Here is an 18,797-nt window from a genome sequence, read left to right on the forward strand (position 1 = left end):
ACGAAAACAATTGCCACCCAGTGTCACACAACCGAGTGCGTCCGATTTTTGAAACGTAGGTATATTCGACTGCATCTCACTGCAGCCCTGTCCCCAAGAGACGAGGAATGTGACTGGAAGGTCTACAGGGCAGCTGTTAATGAAACCCTGGGCAAACACATTTCTCCTTCTTAAGAGATTTGAACTTTTCACTTGCATGGTTTGTTTTTGTTTAATTCGATAAAAAACCCGGTCACCTTAGCGTAGGTTGGAGGGTTGAATGCACTAATGGCCTATAGGGTTTCTTTTACACTTGTTGCACGAAGGTCTTCTAGGTTTGGGGGAAGCTGCCAATTTCTCTAGGTCGCCCCACCAGAGGTACAATTTTGTGTACATTTTCAGAGGTCACACCAATGTCACTGGCTACTTATCTGCTTAAACTTTTAAGGAATTTAGTGCCAGTGCCTGGGGCTTGAATGCCCTTCTCACCCAAGTGTGTTGGTGAGACTCTTTGGGTTGCCAGCCACACTCTTCCTTGGGCCACCATAAGAAAACGAGACCATTGAATGGGTTCCTGAAGGTTGGAAATTTGCCCACGTGCAATGGATGCTGCCGGGAGCCACCTGGATGCAGTGATTCCTATTTCTGTCTTGCTCATGAAGTAGATGGTCTGTCTCTAGGCACCTCCATGGCTCTTCCAGTCCTGCTCCATTCTCCTTTCTTTGGTGGCTGGCCAGTTCTCTCAATCACCTCCACCCTGAATTTCACAGGGGAGTTTTACTGTGGTTTTGCTAATGATTCTCCCTCTCGTTCAGTACTTTGCTCCGGGTGCCCCCAAGGATCGCTGACCAGGCTACTGATGGACTCTCTTGGGCCGGATTTCCTTCTTGATTCAATCAGAAGCCTTCCCTTATCAAAGACTCTGGAAGTGCTGCTTCCCTGAGCAGAGGATTACAGGCAGGCCAGTAGTTGAAGCCAGAAGGGGCTGACACCATGATTGGTGCATTTAGCACGCTGAAACAGAGACAAAGCAGAAATCTGAAGCCATGCTTTGTAGATCAAGTATCTGTGAAGCACAAAGAAGATATCTGTAGCCCCTGCCTCTTAGGTAGCTTACTTAGGTTTCTTTGTAAGAATGAAGGAATACGTGTCTTTTCACAACTCTGCTCCCTCTCATCGTTTATTTCTTGCTTGGCTCCCTCATCCTAAGGAAAGGCAGTATAATTGCTTATGGATAGGTGGCAGAAACTAAATTACAGGGAAACAAAATTGGCCAAATCCCTTTGCAACAACCTTACAATTAAAGCAACTCTAGAATTAGTTAATGGGATTTGTGCTTCTCCCTTTATAGATGAGAACATGGTGGCCCAGAAAGGAGAAATGGCCTACCCAAGGTCACAGTCAATTAGTGGCGAAGCTGTGAATCAAATCCAGGTCTGCTGACTCTTCAGGGTCCTTCGAACCTCACACTGTAGGCATATTTGGAGGGTTGGATGGCAGAGGTGAGGGAAGAATCCTGGCTCGAGCTATTTGCATTTGGCAGACTCTCTTGGTGTTTTCTGTTGACTCAGTTCCGGGACAAATTTCCTCCTGCCTTTCCTCAGCATTGGTTTGGGCCAGCTGCGGGTCCCCACTGTGAGGTGGCCACGTGGAGCAGGTGGGCCAGGCATTTTCATTTCATAGTCCATTAGCTCTTGGCAGAGTAACTTTTTTTTGTATCCTTGGCCTCCCAGGTCTTATATCACCTGCTAGGTTGGCGGAGGAGGCTATGGTCTGGGAATCTGATGCACAGATCCAGCTAATGGGGCTGGATTTGGCTTCGTAAAACTTTCCATCAGCTGCTGAGAACCTCACTCAAAGATACTTTGTCCTGGTTTTGATATTTTTCCCTCCTACAAGTTCTTGTTCACACACTATTCTTCAAGGTGAGAAAGATACAGGAGACAGAGGTAGACCGAGAGACGGGAAGGAGGTAGAGTTAGGGAAATATAGGGAGACAAAGAGAAACAGAATCAGTGAAACACAGGGACCGTGCAAGATGAGAGAAGAGCCAGAGGGGCCAGAAAGGCAGGGAAAAAAAAAAAAAAACCAGAACAATTCAGAGGGAAGAGAAAAGGAGAAGGAGGCATCAGTGGGAGAAATGCAGAAGAGAAGATGATGTTATAGAACACAGCTAAGAGAATCTAAGCAAACCCTTTCATGGTGTCGATAGGAGATAAATTTCCCCAAGGGACACACTGAGCTAAGTCTCAGAGCCAGTATCAGAACTCAAGCTGCCTAGTTCTTTCTCTGGAATGCACTTGGTTCCTTGCAACCAAAGATGCCCAACAAATATTGTATTGGCTAAATAAATGAGAGCTGAGATGGTCAAGGGACTGTAGCCATGTCAAATGAGACATATTTAAAATTGGTAATAGGCTGGAGGAGAGAAGTTTCCAGACCCCATGACCAGTGACATCAAATGTTTGAAGGGCTGCCATTTGAATAATGATTAGATTGGATATGTGTGTGCTTTCGGGATCAAACCAGGACCAGCGGGTGAAAGCCGCAGGTACATGGATTTGGGATCAAAATAAATGGTCTACGCCTCCAGAGAAGCACATGCTTCCTAGCGGAAGGCTTGTAAGAAACATCTGAACTACCATGTGGCAGGAATGTTACAGCTGGAATCGAAGCAGTAATATGCAGCGAAGGCAAATGGTTTTGTTGGGCAATTTCTACCCAATTCTGAAGACTCCAAATCAGTGATCATCTATGGACAGGCCCTCTGTACGTCTCCTGAAACGGGATACGGAAGGGTGTGTGTGTGTGTGTGTGTGTGTTGGACTGTGTGTGGTCAATGTGGCAGGCATCACAATCTCCTTCCTTGCACAGTTCTGGGTAGGTTTTTACCGGTGAGAGGAACTTGGGCAGCATTTGGAAGGCGGAAATGAAAAGGGCGTTGTTTTCTGGAGGCTGTGGTGGTCGTATTTGCTGGTTGTGCAGACTTCTGCAAGATCTCCCACTTCATAGCTCTGGGATAAAATGCAGATTCCTGAGCCCCACTCCAAACCTATTAAATCAGAATCTTAAAGTCTGAGAATTTCTTGGAAGGGAAGAGTCTAGATCCGGAATAGAATTCTGTTGTCTAGACCTTCTGTATTTAAGGTGTGGGAGAAAAGGCAACTCAGGAGTGGCTCAGGAGAATACTGATGGGCACCAGGTGCCTAAATTCTGGTGCAAAACAATCATCAGTCCTGACAAGAACCCCCCAGGCAGGGATGTCAGCCTATGAGGCCTAGGTTTGAATCCCGGATCCTCTGTTTGCTGTGTAAACTCGCACAATTCCTTAACCTCTCTGATCTTGTTTTCTCTGTAAAGTGAGGAGAGTAGTGTCCAGCTCATGGGATTGTTTACTCTGCCCCATTTATTCATCCATCAAACATTCATGGAGTACCTATGATGTGCCAGGCCCTGCAGTCTAAATTACAGGTACCATTGCCTTTTCATTTGGTCTACCATGGAGTGGTTCTAAAGTTGAAATATAACAGTATTTGTGTATTTCCAAATTCAGAATGCTATTCAGAATGATGAGCACTACAGATTGTTCGGCACATTTTCACATCCCCTTTCTTTTGGACATAGGTCCTGCACCCTGCAACCCAAGGGTAGGCGCATGATTCAGCCTTGGCTAATCCTCAGGTACCATTCCCTTGGTCGTAGTGATCGGGATTAGGGTGGACAGGTGACTCAAGCAAGACCAGTCAGATATATTCTCTGGGGTTGTTACATGGACATTGGGAGAAAGATGTTTCCATTCTCTTAGAGTTGCCAAGCTGTGAAGAAAGAAGTCTGGGATGTTAGTGCCATATTGTCACCACATAAAAAAAAAAAAGCTGGACCGTAGGATGTGTTGGAGGAAGGAATTTCCCCTGAATGTATGCGTGGCCTTTCTCCACCCTTTACTCATTCTGCTAGACTGAGTCATGTGACTGGTAGGTGTGGGAAGACTGAGCAAAAGAAATCCCGTTTTGAGGATAATTTTTTTTAAATTTTACTTATTTTGAGAGAGCGCACACACGCATGCACTCAAGAGCAGAGGAGGGGCAGAAAGGAGAGAAAGAGAGAGAATCCCACGGAGGCTCCTCGTGGTCAGTGGGGAGACCGACACGGGGCTCGAATCCAGAACAGTGAGATTGTGACCTGAGCCGAAACCGAGTGGGACGCTTACCCAACTGAGCCACCCAGGTGCCCCAGGCATAATTTTTTAACTCAGAGGCAGTTTTTAAAAAAGTATTTGCTAGTAAAAATTGATATGAAGTTTTTGGCGGACATTTAAATATAAAAGCTAGACATATTTTCTTTTATTTAAAAAGTTTTTTTAATGTTTATTTTTGAGAGAGAGAATGTGAGCAGGGGAGGGGAAAAGAGAGGGACACAGAGAATCCCAAGCACACTCCATGCTCAGTGAGGAGCCCAACACGAGGCTCGATCTCATGAACCATGAGATCATGACCTGAGCCAAAATGAAGAGTCTGACCCTTAGCCAATGAGCCATCCAGAAATTTGTGTTATAAAACAAATGCATGAAATTACATATGCACAACATTACCCTAAAATATTCAGAGTTCCAAAATTAAATCTTGTACGCCACTGGAGTTCTCATGATACAGTTTGCTCAGTTCCTTCTGTGCTTTATTCTACATAAACATCAAGGTCTTGATGCTTGTAAGCTCTGTTCTCAGCAATTACCTACCACTCTGAAATATGGACGTTTGGGCCCCCCATTTGTTAATGCTTGGACTGAACATTGCCAGGTTATTTTGAACAAAATCAACCAAAATTTAAAGGTCTTTCAAATTGCACAAAATCCAATTGATTGCACAAATAGTTCTGCTGAATTATTTTCCTTTTACATTTAATATTAACTCATGAAAAAAGCCCCTCTATCCTGGTCACTCTTCTTGTGGGTCTCTCAATTTTCTTAATTACAAAAGAAATTAAAGCCTTGTTGCATCACTATGTTGCACACCTGAAACTAAGGTAACATTGTGTGTCTACTATACTTCCGTTAAAAAAAAGACCTTGAAAGAATTCCAAGGTTTTTTTGTTGTGAAAACGTCTAAAAAGGAACACTGAGTTGAAAAAAAATGCATTATTTGGAAAAAACTGATTAAAGTACATGCGTATACATGAAATTATTTACTCTTTATCTGAATTTTCAACGTTTACATAATAGAGAAGTGATTTTAATGGACACGGTATAAATTACCTTATAAACTTATAAACTTATTTTCTGCAAATGAGTTTTCAAATAGAATCATTTAATGTCTAACGTTTTTTAATTCCTTTTTTTAAAAGTTTATTTATTTATTTTGAGAGAGAGCACATGAGTGGGGAGGGGCAGAGAAAGAAGGAGGGAGAGAATCCCAACCAGGCTCCACGCTATCAGCGCAGAGCCCGATGTGCCGCAGGTCTAACCTACGAACCCTGAGGTTATGACCTGAGCCAGAATCACGAGTCTGATGCTTAGGGGCACCTGGGTGGCTCACGGGGTTAAGCATCCGACTTTGGCAAAGTCACGAGTCAGGTCCCTGACTCAGAAGGCTAGGGAACTGACTTTGGAGCAGGAACGAGAACGACCCACATCTTCCCATTCATCCACCCAGTAAACATTATGGAATCCCCATGGTGATGGCGCGCTGTTGGAAAAGCTAAAGAAAGTAGCACAGAGGTTGCAAACTAGCAAGCCCCATGTTGTTTGTTCTGTAGGTTTGTTTTCCCTGGGCTACAGGGTGTTTTTTGTTTTGTTTTGTTTTGTTTAAATGCAAGCCAGTCTTTAGAACCAGACCAACTTTACATGCGAATACAGATGCCCAACTTCTTTTGAGGATTGAGGAATCGGGAGCCCTGGCAATGCTGGTCATAACTTCCCAGGAGATAGCAGTTGGCTGTTGTGGAGTAAGGCTACCCTGTGGAGTGTCAGTTTCACTGTGTTTCCCCCACATTCGATTGCTCCCAGGACTTAGGTCGAATATCAGCAGCCATTTGTCATTACATGTATATAGTTCATTTTATCAAAGAGAACTCATTCTGTATACCCATATCTCTGGGATAAGTGGGGAATGAAAGATAGTATGGGGACTCTGGACTTCCTTAGGGTCCCCTGCCTGGTCCCAGCATTTGACTTTCTGACCACGGAAATAGAAGCTGTGATTCCTGTCCTCTGATATTCTGAACGGAGCAAAAGATGGAGTTGGCCCCCAATTTGCCTGTGTCGCGAACGAAAGCATCAGGATGAAAGTCAGATTCTCGGCGGGAGGTCCGTCATCTCTCTTCCAGGTGCACCCTGACCCAGCCCCTTCTGATGCTGAGCGCCATCTTGGATTTCTAGTTCTAGCAAAATGGAGCTTCTTCTGCTGTCCCTCCAGCTGCAATGCCTGAGGCCTTATTGGATGATAGCCTTCATCCTTTAAGAGTAAACAGAGGTGTTACTACCTGGAGGGAAACTCCGACTCTCTCCCTCTTAATTCTTTGAAGTCTGACTTTAGAGGATCTGTCCTTTCTCCTGGAGGAGGGGTTATTACTCTGTAAACAAATGTGTTCTACAGAAAGGGAAAGGCAATAAGGCTAGTTGGTAGGGGAAAAAAAGTAGTTAAATTATTCAGAAAAAAAGACTGTGAAATAGCCAAACCTAAGAAAGGCAGAGCCCAACCAGGAGAGAAAGTGGCAGAACTATGGAATGCTTGACATTCCTTTGAACCCTAAGAGCGAAGACAGTCAAGATCACAATGGGGTCAGAACAAGTACAGGTAAGAGTTGTATTTTGTGGGGCGCCTGGGTGGCTCAGTGGGTTAAGCATCCGACTTTGGCTCAGGGCATGATCTCACAGTGTGAGTTCGAGACCCGCGTCAGGCTCTGTGCTGACAGCTCAGAGCCTGGAGCCTGCTTCCGATTCTGTGTCTCCCTCTCTCTGTGCCCTTCCCCTGCTCATGCTCTGTCTCTCTCTGTCTCAAAAATAAAAACAAAAACATTAAAAAAAAAAGTTGTATTTTGTGTGTGCATGTGTCACTCTTTCACTCCGTGTTGCCCTGACCATAAGGGGTCCACCTCATGTAATGATACTATGTGAGAAAAGCCAGGAAAAAAACACTTGCAAATGAACAAACTGGTAATTCAAGATGGAGATGCCTGTGGTCTAATTAGCCTTCTCTTGGGGGAAGGTCTGGGGAGGGGTTTGGAAAGGTCGTAGACAAAGAGCGAGATCATAGAGAAGAGACGATGACTTATGTGCCGAAGGGTCAAATGGGAAAGGGAGATGGGGGAGAGAGGGAAATAGACATACCAATATACTGTAAATCCGTGGGTTTTAATCTAGATTCCGGTCAGATTCAGTGTTAGTCCAAACCGTGTGGCCTAGCTCCTTCACTAGCCTCACTGCTTGGAAGGAAGAGCGTCACTACTGATCCCCAGCGGACGCTCATTTTCCTGGTATCAGAGCTCAGGACCAGGGGGACAGACTCTTTTGTGGATCGCTTGCTCCGCCTCCCTGCTGCAGAGGGGCGGGCCTACCAGAAAGGGGGAAGATCGGGGTTCTCCCTCCTATGCGCCTCTGCTACTTTGCAGCTCAGGCAGAAACCTCTGAGTAAGTGGTTACCTGGGGCTGGAGAGAGAAAAATTCAGACCTCAAGGAAATCACACTGGAAAATGTGCTTTGAAATTAATTTTGAGGGGCGCCTGGGTGGCGCAGTCAGTTCAGCGTCTGACTTGGGCTCGGGTCACGATCTCATGGTTGGTGAGTTCGGGCCCTGCATCAGGCTCTGTGTGGACAGCTCAGAGCCTGGAGCCTGCTTGGGATTCTGTGTCTGCCCCTCTCCCGCCGGCACTCTGTCTCTCTCAAAAGTCAGTAAACATGAAAATCAGAATAAAATTAATTTTGAAAAAAAAAAATTTCTTCCTTGGCTCGTGGGGACTCATTCTTCTATGAGTTAAATAAGTTAAAAAATATATGTGTATACAGTGCTTTCGAGTTGGTGACGCACTTACACGCATTTCGTTTTTATAAAATCCTTATGAGAAGCACATTATTTTGTAAGATGGAAGAGGAACCGAAGGCAAACGTTGCTCGACCCACTCCCACTGCTCTGCTTCTGACAGTTCTTTGTCCTTTTTCTCTTTTTTCCTAAAAGCAATTGCAATCTCCTTCCATCTCAAACCTTTGGCTCTCCTGTCCTCCCTTCGCATTCAACGATGGCCTTGTCTTCGCCTGTAGGAGACACGAGTGGATATCCGAGAAGGTCTTTAACTTCTTGCCACTGAGCTTGCACATTTCTCCTTGTCGGTGTGTCCCTTCCCTGACGTGTGGCCTCGGGGAGGACTCAGGCTTCTCTGTGTTCAGTTTCTTCACCTGTAAAAGTGGGCCGTAGGGGTAGTTACTTTGTGGAGTTTATTGGGACCAGATTAGTTAATTCGGATAATTCCTTTGTAGTTAATTGTTGCCCAATTATATCGCCTGCGAATTATTCTTCATGGAGATACGATTTGCATAGGGTACCCGGAACAAAATTGTGGAGGGGAACAATCTGATTAAGTCTGGCAAATGTATGTATCCAGGTAGCCATCACCCACGTCAAGATAAAGAATGTTCATTTGTTCCCCTTCAAAGTCACTTTTCCTCTGCCACACCCCCTCCCCTTCTTTAACCTGGTCCTCAGGCTGCCTCAGGCACCTGCTATCCTGCTTTCTATGCGCAGATGAGTTGTGTCTGTTTGTGAACTTCGTGTAAGTGGAATCACACAGCACACAATCTTTTGTGTCTGGTTTCTTTTGCTGAAGTGTAATCTTTGTAAGACTCATCCCTGTTGCTGCATGGGGCCGTGGTTCATCCGTTTTAATTGCCATGTAGCATTCTTTTATACAGATACGCCAAAGTTCACGTCCCATTCTGCTGGCTGACATTTAAGTTATTTTCAGGTTTTGGCTGTTACGAAAAATGTGGTCGTGGACATTCTTGAATAGGTCTTTTGTGGATCGTATTCATTCATTTCTCCTGAGTGTGTCCCCGGGAGAGGAACTGTCTGGCCAAGGTAAATGTCTTAATTCAGGCTGTTATAACAAAGTACTATGGGCAGGGGGCTTATCAACAAAATAACCTATATTTCTCACAGTTCTGGAAGCTGGGAGTCAGGGTGCCCATTCTGGGGAGGTCCCTCTTACATGGTGCAGATGGCCAACACCTCACTGTGTCCTCCCAGGGAGAAGGGGAGGGATCTCTCTGGGGTCTCGCTGGCAAGGGCACTCATCCTGTGCATGGGGGCTCCGCCCCCTACCCCCGACCATCTCCCAGAGGCCCCACCTCCAAATGCTGCCACCTTGAGGATTAGGTTTCAACAAAAGAAATTTGGGGGATACAGGCATTCAGTCTACAGCAGTCCGGGTATGATCACTTCATTGGAATTCCCAAATAGCTTTTTTTTCTTTTTAAATTAATCTATTTATTTTGAGAGAGAGAGAGAGAGAGAGAGAGAGAGAGAGAATCCCAGGCAGGCTCTGCACTGTCAGTGCAGAGCCCGACACGGGGCTCAAACCCATGAACTGTGAGATGACATGAGCCGAAACCAAGAGTCGGACGCTTAACTGACTGAGTCACCCAGGCGCCCTTTCCCAAATGGCTTTTCTAAAGTGGCTGCACCTCAGTAAGTTTTAGCCACTGTCAGCCCCCGCCTTTCTCTGTTCCCTTCTCTAAGAGTGGATGGAACGACTCTCCCTTTTGTGGTCATTCCTGTCTCCCCAGGACTCTGCCTCCCCAGTTCCTTGGGACTTCACCATCAGAAAATCATACATTCTCTGCTGTGTCACTGCCTCATTTCTTTATCTCTACCCAAGCCACACCGATCTGGGTTTCTCTTTTGCTACTTCTCCAAAAGTCCCCTTTCCAAGGCTAGCAGTGACTGCGGTAGGTACTAAGTCTCGACCTTTTATCAACGTTTGATGCTGACCATCATCCTCTCCTGGTTTTTTGACATCTTGGTTTTCTTCCTATCACACTCCTCCTCCTCCTCCTCCGCAGCTCCTCCCCCTCCTCCCCCTCTTCCATTTCTGTCCTCAAAATTGTCTTTGTCTTTTTCCCTCTTCTGTTCCATCTGCCTGCCAGCTGAATATTGCTGTTCCCATGTTCTGCTTTGGGCCTTTTTCTCCTTTGCTGGTGAGCTCCTCCTTGCTGCTGACTCCTAAGTCCGTGTCTCCAGCTGTCTCTTTCCCCGAGTACCAGATGTGCTGCTTACGAATCTGCAGGTGCTGTTTCACAGGCACCTGGAACCAAGCAGTATTGAGTCGTATTGTGAAGTATTGAGCACAGTGATGATTCATGAAGATTGTGGAAGGGTCAAGTTGCCCAGAGATGAATCCTAGCTCTTTCTCTCTCTCCCTTGCTGTTTAACCACGGTAAGTGACCGACAACATAACAATGAAACCGTGCGCTCTGAAGCCAGATCGCCAAGGTTCAAATCTCAGTTCTGTCCATTTGTCATGGTTTACCAGATTAAAGCCTTTGTCATGCTTCCTTATAATTCCTTATTTAATTAGTTTCCTAGCTACTTTGTTGGGAATGAAGATCAGTGAGGGAAGGGATCAGAACGGCCTGTTTACCATTATATTCCCAAGGTCAAGCAGAGTGTCTCTCACATAATAAGCTTTGAAATGTACTCGGTTGATGGAAAGGCTGAATGAACAAATAAATGGCTTGGGCTGGCAACAATGGACGTGCCGTGGAGATTTAGACAGTGACCCTTCTGCAAGTGACCTGACTGCTAATGAATATGCATCTACAGTGATATATTAATACTAGGTACTTGAATTATTTCCAGGTCTCTACAAATATAGAATAAGCTGATAGGGGCGTCTTTCTACCACGTTCAAACATTTTCCTTTTTTATTTCTTCTTTGGCATGGCGTCACCACGGTAGAATACTCAGCCAAGAATTCTAGGGTAATTTTAACCTCTGGTTATATAACAAAATACTTTTATGACAAGAAATGAGCCCATTTTTTCCCATGGACATTTGGGCCTTTGCCTCTAAGTAAGCATTGGCCTCCAAGGCCCATAGTCTCTTCCTTCAAGAACATGGAGATTTACACGCACGACCCTGAGAGTCTTTTTGTCCTTGTTGTCTCCAAGAATAAAAAGAAGGCCTTAAATTAAAGTGGTAGACATCTCTTTTGAACCAGAGGAGTACCGGCTTGATTGTAAAGGAAATAAAATATTAGATTTGTAGTTTGAGACCCCTAGAGAGAACTGAAATAATGAAAAGGAGATTACCGGGAAGTCTTCTGTATGAAAAAGCAGAACCGGATGCATTTTTAAGGTTCCTGAGAGTGACTTTGGGAAGATAAGGATAATGACTATAATTGATTGCCACTTATTATGTCCCAGGCACTGTGGTAAGTGCTTCTCATGCACTATTTTCTTAGTCCTCACAAAATGCAGCTGAAGTCAAGAGCATCAGCCAGCCATGTCTATCCACCTGGCTCTGCAGACCCTGTCCTGCCCATCTCTGTCTCCTGAAGGCACCCACCAGCACGTGGGCACCCATATTTGGATTATGGATGGGGGTAGGGAGTCCCTCTTCAGTCATAAGCCTACATCTCTTTCTGCAGTCCAGCTTTCACCAACACCTTGTTCAAGTTCCAGGCCTTTGTGTGGCCAGTAGTAATGTTTTCCGAATATACGGTTTTCCATTTGACTATATTTGCAAGTGTGCTCTCAGCATGGAACTCTGGGGAAAGTGGGTGAATGGCACGTTTTAGGCCTCAAAACCACACCCCGTCCCCCTCATATCCCTGGGAAGTTAGTTCTTTGACTGGGTACCTGTAGTTTGGTTGTTGGTTCCCAATTTAAAAATCAATTCAAAAAATGGGAAAAAAAACATCGAAGACAGTCCACCCCTAATTTCCTATTTTATGAGATGTGGAGATGTGCTTGAGACCATGCTCGTGGGTCCTCAGCAAAGCAGGGACCAGGTCACAAGCCCCCCACCTCAAATGCAGTATTCTTCCGGTCAAGTTCAGTCTTCTCAAGACCTCAGCCTTCCCAAGATTCTCAGTGCCCAGGCACCTCCCTCTCTTCCCCACGTGTCTAATCAGAAGCCAGTTCTGAGTGCGGAAGCAGCAAAGAATCTTTGTAAAGCATCTTGGACCACACCCTTGTTACATTAAACAGACACATAAGGTATTGCAGTGCTCCATGTACTGTTCTAAGCACATCGCAAAGGCTACTTTCTTAAATTCCCAAATAAGCCTCATGGAATAGACTTTATTATTGTCTCTGTTTTACAGATTAGGAAACTGAGGCACGGAGAGACTGAGTGTTGGCTCAGGGTTGTAGAGCTGGTAAGCAATGGAGTCAGGATATGTACCCCGAGACCGGTGACACCAGAACCCCTCAGCTGGATCACGGATTCTGCTGCTCTCATGTTATAGGTTAGGAAACACTTCCAGGCTGTGGAAGTGGCTTCCAGAATCCATTGGTGAGTTGGGGGCACGGCAGAACCCTCACCTCCTGATCCAGAGCTCTATCTTTGCAGACCTTCTCAGGTTATCTTCTCTGACTGTTCTGTTTCTATTGTTTAAATTTTTTTTTTAATGTTTTTCTTTATTTATTTTTTTTGGAAGAGAGAGACAAAGCATGAGCAGGGGAGGGGCAGAGAGAGAGGGAGACACAGAATCCAAAGCAGCCTCCGGGCTCCGAGCTGTCAGCACAGGGCCCGACGCAGGGCTCGAACTCACGGACCGTGAGATCGTGACCTGAGCCGAAGTTGGATGCTAACCGACTGAGCCACCCGGGCACCCCAGTGTTTTTATTCTTTAAATTACAAGTGGGATTCAACCACCAGGAAACTCAGGATCGTTTTTCAATGTCTCACCTTTATTTATGTTTTTAGGGAAGGAGAGTTAAAAAGAAAGTCAGCAGTTTGCAAAATGAAACATTCTGCCCTTGCCTCCCGAACACGACCAGGCCGAGCTGTAACTCAAATCACTCTTTGTACTGCTTGGTCATCAATCCCTCCCAACTGAGTTTGTGTTAAAATTAATGGGAGAGCGGCATCTGGTCTTGAACCACAGCGAACCAACCAATCTGACCGCTGAAAGCACCTCCCGCCCTTCATCTCTGATGCTGACACAGAGAGAGATGATTTATTGCCGCCGAGAGGTCCTATACATCCCGCGCCATGCAGCAGGCTCCTTTGCTCCAGAACGTTAACAGGTTGTTTTGCCTTCCTTATTCTTTGCTTCCTTCTGATGCCGTGGGTCAAACAGAGAAGGGCATCCTGCATATGAAGGAGAGGGAGAGGGCCTGGACCGAGAGGCCAAAGGCCCACGCTCTCCCCTGGGCTCTGCCACTAACTTACTGTGTAACCAGAGCTGAGGCATTTTATCACCTGCAGCCTTGGTTTTCTCACTCATAAACCCAGGAGTATAACACTGCAGCCACATTTACGGGCACCCTTAGGATTGCTCCCTTGGTGTTTCCTGAGGTATGGCTCAGGTCTCGCTATTTCCACAACCCACAGACTCAAGGCTAATATGTGCTCTGACTGACCGCTGGAGCATAGCATACAAAGGCCTGTTGAAGCATCTTGGCCAAATCTACTAAGTGATATGGTGGTGGGGCTGGCAATGAATTGTGAGTTCCTAGGACGGCTGAAACATACTAACACGGACGGAGAGGCTTAAGACAACAGACACTTATGCTTTCACAGTTTGGATGTTAGACGTCTAAACTCAAGATCTGGGGAAGGCTACATTCTCTCCAAAGGCTCTGGGGGAGGATCTTTCCTTCCTCTTCCTCACTTCTGGTGGTTGCTGGCGATCACTGGTGTTCCTTGGCTTGTCGATACATCGCTTCGATCTCTTCCTCCAACGTCCGTGACTTTGTCCCTGCGTGTCTCCTCTTTGTCCGAATTTCCTCTATTAGGGGGACATCAGTCATCAGAATCGGGCACATCCCAATCCGGCATGATCTCATTTGATCTTTTTTACATCTGCAAAGAAAGTATTCATTTCCAAATAAGGTCACGTTCACAAGTACCAGGGCTGGGAGTTGAGTCTGTCTTTTCTGAGTGGTACAGTTTAACTCACAACAGAGGAGGACCCAGCGTTCCTGCTCCAGTATTTGTCAGGAGGGATGAAAAGGACGGCACAGAAACCTAAAACAAATACGTTAGAAGCGGTTTTGGGCCGAAAAGCAATCACAATGAATAATGTAGCTGATACTTACATGGTGCTTCTGATGGGTGTTTTTAAGGCATCTTTTCTTGTTGTTCTTTTTCCTTTTCGAAACCAAAACGAGGTCAGCAAGGCAGGTGTTATTGTATCCATTTTACAGGTGCGTGGATTTACTACGGACGTCTTCCGGGCACGTTTCTGCGTGGAGCTACTGGTGGGGAGAGCGAGAGTGAGAGGAGACGTGAGTGAGAGCTGAGGGAAAAATATAAAGTGATACCAGCGAAGGTCCTTGCCTGGACTAAAGATAAGGTATCCCCGGGGCTTTGGAATTATCCAGGAACCCAATGAGGTCAAGGGCAGTGTTGCCGCACCTGCACTTTTGCCTGCAGAGAGCTCGTGAGGTTTTTGAGACAAGTCTTCTGTGTCTGAGGCCGGTCCTCAGCCATTGCCACCAGCTTCTCTCTTGTACGGACTCCTATGCGGAAAAGATGAGATGCTATCTGTAGAGACATAGCTTGCAACGTTGCCCCTCCGTTGGTGTCTTGGAACATAGCTGGTAAACAGTCTCTACGTGGATAGGAAACTTTCCAGAAAGGAAAGAATGGCTCATTGTGCCTAACTGGTCTGTACAGGAAGTGGGTTTATGCTGAACACCTGCTTGCTTTCTGGGAGTCTGGAATTCTGGGATGTGCCGGGCAGAGGATGCCTGTGTGACCAACGTTGGTCACTGAACTTCCAATGAGCGTCCGTGGAAGACAGCGCTTCTCATGTGTTGTCACATGCCTCCTACTTGTCTCTGGAGAAATTAAGCATGTCTTGTGCCACCCCACTGGGAAAGGGCTCTTGGAGGCTTGCAAGGGATTTTCCTTTTGACTTTGCACCGTGCGCTTTCTCTTTTTTTGGCCAGCTTTGCGTTGTATCCTTTCACTGTAATAAATCTTCGACGGGAGTACACTTTTGGCCTTCGGCTTGGAGGAGGTGAAGGTGCAACTGTCTTCGGTCGTCCAGAATCTGGGTTCATCCGACACCAGCGGCCTCCACCATGCCGCCTGAGTTCGACCCCGATGAAATCAAAGTTGTTTACCTGATGTGCACTGGTGGTGAAGTAGGTGCTGCATCTGCCCTGGCTCTGAAGATCGATCGGCTCACTGGTTCTGTCTCCAAAAAAGGTTGGTGATGACACCGCCAAGGCAACCGGCGATTGGGAGGGTCTGAGGATTATGGTAAAACTGACCATTCAGCACAGGCCGGCTTGGATTGAAGTGGTGCCTTCTGCCTCTGCCCTGATTGTCAAAGCCCTCAAGTTACCGCCGAGAGACAGAAAGAAGCAGAAAAACATTAAGGCAGTGGAAATACTGCTTTTGATGAGATTGTCAACATTGCCCAACAGAGGCAGCACTGATCTCTAGCCAGGGAACTCTCTGGAAACATTAAAGAGTTCCGGGGCACCGCCCAGTCTGTGGGCTGCAACGTTGATGGCCGCCCCCCTCATGACATCACAGATGACATCAGTAGTGGTGCCGTGGAATGCTCAGCTAGTGAAGGAAAATATTTCGGTAAAGGATCATTTGGCAAGAAAAGAAAAGAAAAAGAAAAAGAAAAGAAAAGAAAAGAAAAGAAAAGAAAAGAAAAGAAAAGAAAAGAAAAGAAAGAAAAGAAAAGAGAAGAGAAAAGAAAAGAAAAAAGAAAAGAAAAGAAAAGAAGAGAAGAGAAGGAAGAAAGGAAGGAAAGAGAAAGAAAGAAAGAAAGAAAGAAAGAAAGAAAGAAAGAAAGAAAGAAAGAAAGAAAGAAAGAAAGAGGAAGGAAAGGAAAGGAAAGGGAAGGGAAGGGAAGGGAAGGAAAAGGAAAAGGAAAAGGAATTATACCTGTTTGCTGAGTCTGCGGGTCTTTTCAGTCAATCGCTGAACCTAGGCATAGCCTTGGGATCTCCAACACAATTCCCTCCATCTTCGTGCCTAGGACAGTCTCTTCTCCCTCCCTACCACTCTGTCTTTCTGCAAGATCTTTGAGGAAAAAATGGCTCCAGCTGGAAGTCCGTCACTACAGATGGTACCTGACAAACACTAGCTTGTTAGCTCTTCTGGCCAACGATGCATCCAGGGTTTGGGGTGGTTTTGTCACGTGTTTTGTTTTTTTATGAATTAATGCAGGGAAATGTCTTTCTGAGGAAAGACGAGCTGCTCTTTGCTCTGGTTTTAGTTTGGCTGAGAAGAAATCTTTCTATTTTTTTTTTAAGCTTATTTATTTATTTTGAGAGAGAGAGAGCAAGAGAGGGGCAGAGAGAGAGAGAAATTGAGAATCCCAAGCAGGCTCTGCGTTGTCGGGAGTATGGAGCCGGATGCAGGGCTCAAACTCACGAACCACGAGATCATGACCTGAGCCGAAATCAAGAGCTGGATGCTTCACCGACTGAGCCACCCAGGCACCCCCGAGAAGAGAAGTCTTAAAACGGTTTGGTGAACAAAATTGTGTGAGAAACATTATATGCGTGTGTGTGCGCACAGACGGGCACACACAGGCTTATAGACGTGTGTATATTTCACGTACATTTCTCTATCACCACCTATGTGTCTCCCCACTGCTACACTTGCCACCATCTCTGCATTCATGACCGACCATCACTTGCACCAACAAACTGGCTCCATCATCAGCCTCCGGCTCTCAGGGCCAAGGTCTCACATCGTTCCTGCTGTGCAATCTCCCCCACAGCTGCCGCCATGTCCGTTAACACAACCGATACCCCTCCCCCTGCCACCGTCATTGCCAGGGCCATCTCCCCCACGTGCCCCCACTGTCACCACCTGTGCCAACGCCCCTCTTCAGCCGCAGCATTTCCTCTGCCACTGTCTTGTCGCCACCACCCCCCTCCCTGGCCCTCCGGTAGCACGGTTCACGCCGCATTGTTCTTGCTCACTCCTTCGGCCACTATTTAACAATCGAATCGCCACTACCACCTTTGCGAACAAAGCCACCGCCATGACAACCGTAAAAACCGTTCACAAAAGTACCAGCAGGGTTTTATTCTCAGAAAAAATTGTGAATTCTTTATGGTGATCACAACTGGGCCAGTGCTTCTGTGTGATAGTAGGGGCAAGCTGGCCTCCGGTAACTGGTGCAGGAATGGAAAAGTACTGGAGGAAACAGAAAGAAGGAATTAACAGTTTCTCTCAGAATAGAAATCAGGCCCCATAATCAGCACAGTGTCCCTGTACTTGGACGTCAAAGGCACTGGTCGGGAATGTGTTGAAAATCTCGTAACAGCTGGCAGGGAATTTAAATCAAAACTCCTTTCATTCCCCAGACCTTGTTGGGTTTTCATGAAAACCTACACGTGTGAAGGAAACTTTAGCACTGTTGCTATTAAAAGGCAGTTTGGGACGCCTGGGTGGCTCGGTCGGTTAAGCGTCTGACTTCTTGATTTCAGCTCAGGTCGTGATCTCGCGGTCCGTGAGTTCGAGCCCCGTGTCGGGCTCTGTGCTGGCAGCATGGAGCCTGCTTGGGATTCTCTCTCTCTCTCTCTCTGTCTCTCCCCCCACTCTCAAAATGAATAAATAAACTTTAAAAAAAAAACATAAAAAAATTAAAAGGCGATTTAGCCAGTAGATGGGGAGGTAGGGTCCTGGAGGGAATGGTAGCTGTGGGACAGCTTCTGGCTAACACACACCTGTCAGGCAAATAACATGCCTTGGCTCTAGCTTTCTCCCTGGCTGGACGGCCCCCTTTAGATAAGGGTGGTCCTTTGCTTTCCTGAGACAGACAGAGCAGGTCTGGTGTCCAGAATCTATTTAATTATTTAATTAATTTTAATTATTAAATTTAATTATCCCTGTTCCCACTAACATAGCGGACTCAGCCTTGCCTACAGCTCCAAGAAGCATTTACAAGGGTCTCGGGCAGGCCACGCCCTTTTCCACCACACAACGTCCACTCGGTTCTACTTACCCCGTTCTTCCCCATCCCACAAAGAAGCAGCTGGTTGTTCTTGGGAGACAGGAGCTGAGAGGAGACGGCTGCAGGGGTGGGCAGTGCTCCAAAATCCAGAGATGTTTCTTCCAGGGCTCTTGTCTGGATTTACAGCTGCTTCTGCAGACTATGAGAACCTCAGCCCAGGGCCACTGGAGCCTCGTTCCAAAGAGATCAAAAAGATCCATCTGGCATGCTACCCTTCCCCATCCCCTTTCACCTTCCTTCCCCTCTTCATGCTGCAGGATCTTGAGTGTTGGATTGTCAAGAGGGGAGGTTTTGGTTTTTTTTTAAGTTTATTTATTTATTGTGAGAGAGTGAGAGCAGGGGAGGGGCAAAGAGAGAAGAGAGAGAGAATCCCAAGCAGGCTCCACACTGTCGGCATGGAGCCCGACGTGGGGCTCGAGCCCGTGAACTGTGAGATCATGACCCGAGCCGAAATCAAGACTCAGACGCTTCACCAACTGAGCCACCCAGGTGCCCCAGGAGGAGAGGTTTTAGGAGAAACTCTTTGGCTTCCAGGTTCCCAGGGGACTGAGTTTAAGATTCCAGGTTTGACCGACATTTGTCCTGACTGCTCAGGCCCAGACTCCCTCTTGTGCATCATTTCACACCCTCGTGGGGACCTGAGTCCCGATGCGGCTACCAAACCA

General features: G+C 46.4%; 1 pseudogene; it reads left to right on the forward strand.

Moving 5' to 3' along the window:
- The first annotated feature begins 14,344 nt into the window (after positions 1–14,344).
- On the forward strand, positions 14,345–18,397 carry LOC128312906 (60S ribosomal protein L12-like; annotated as a pseudogene).
- The last annotated feature ends 400 nt before the right edge of the window (positions 18,398–18,797 follow it).

The sequence above is a fragment of the Acinonyx jubatus genome, chromosome F2 (genome assembly GCF_027475565.1).
Source record: "Acinonyx jubatus isolate Ajub_Pintada_27869175 chromosome F2, VMU_Ajub_asm_v1.0, whole genome shotgun sequence".
Classification (NCBI taxonomy): domain Eukaryota; kingdom Metazoa; phylum Chordata; class Mammalia; order Carnivora; family Felidae; genus Acinonyx; species Acinonyx jubatus.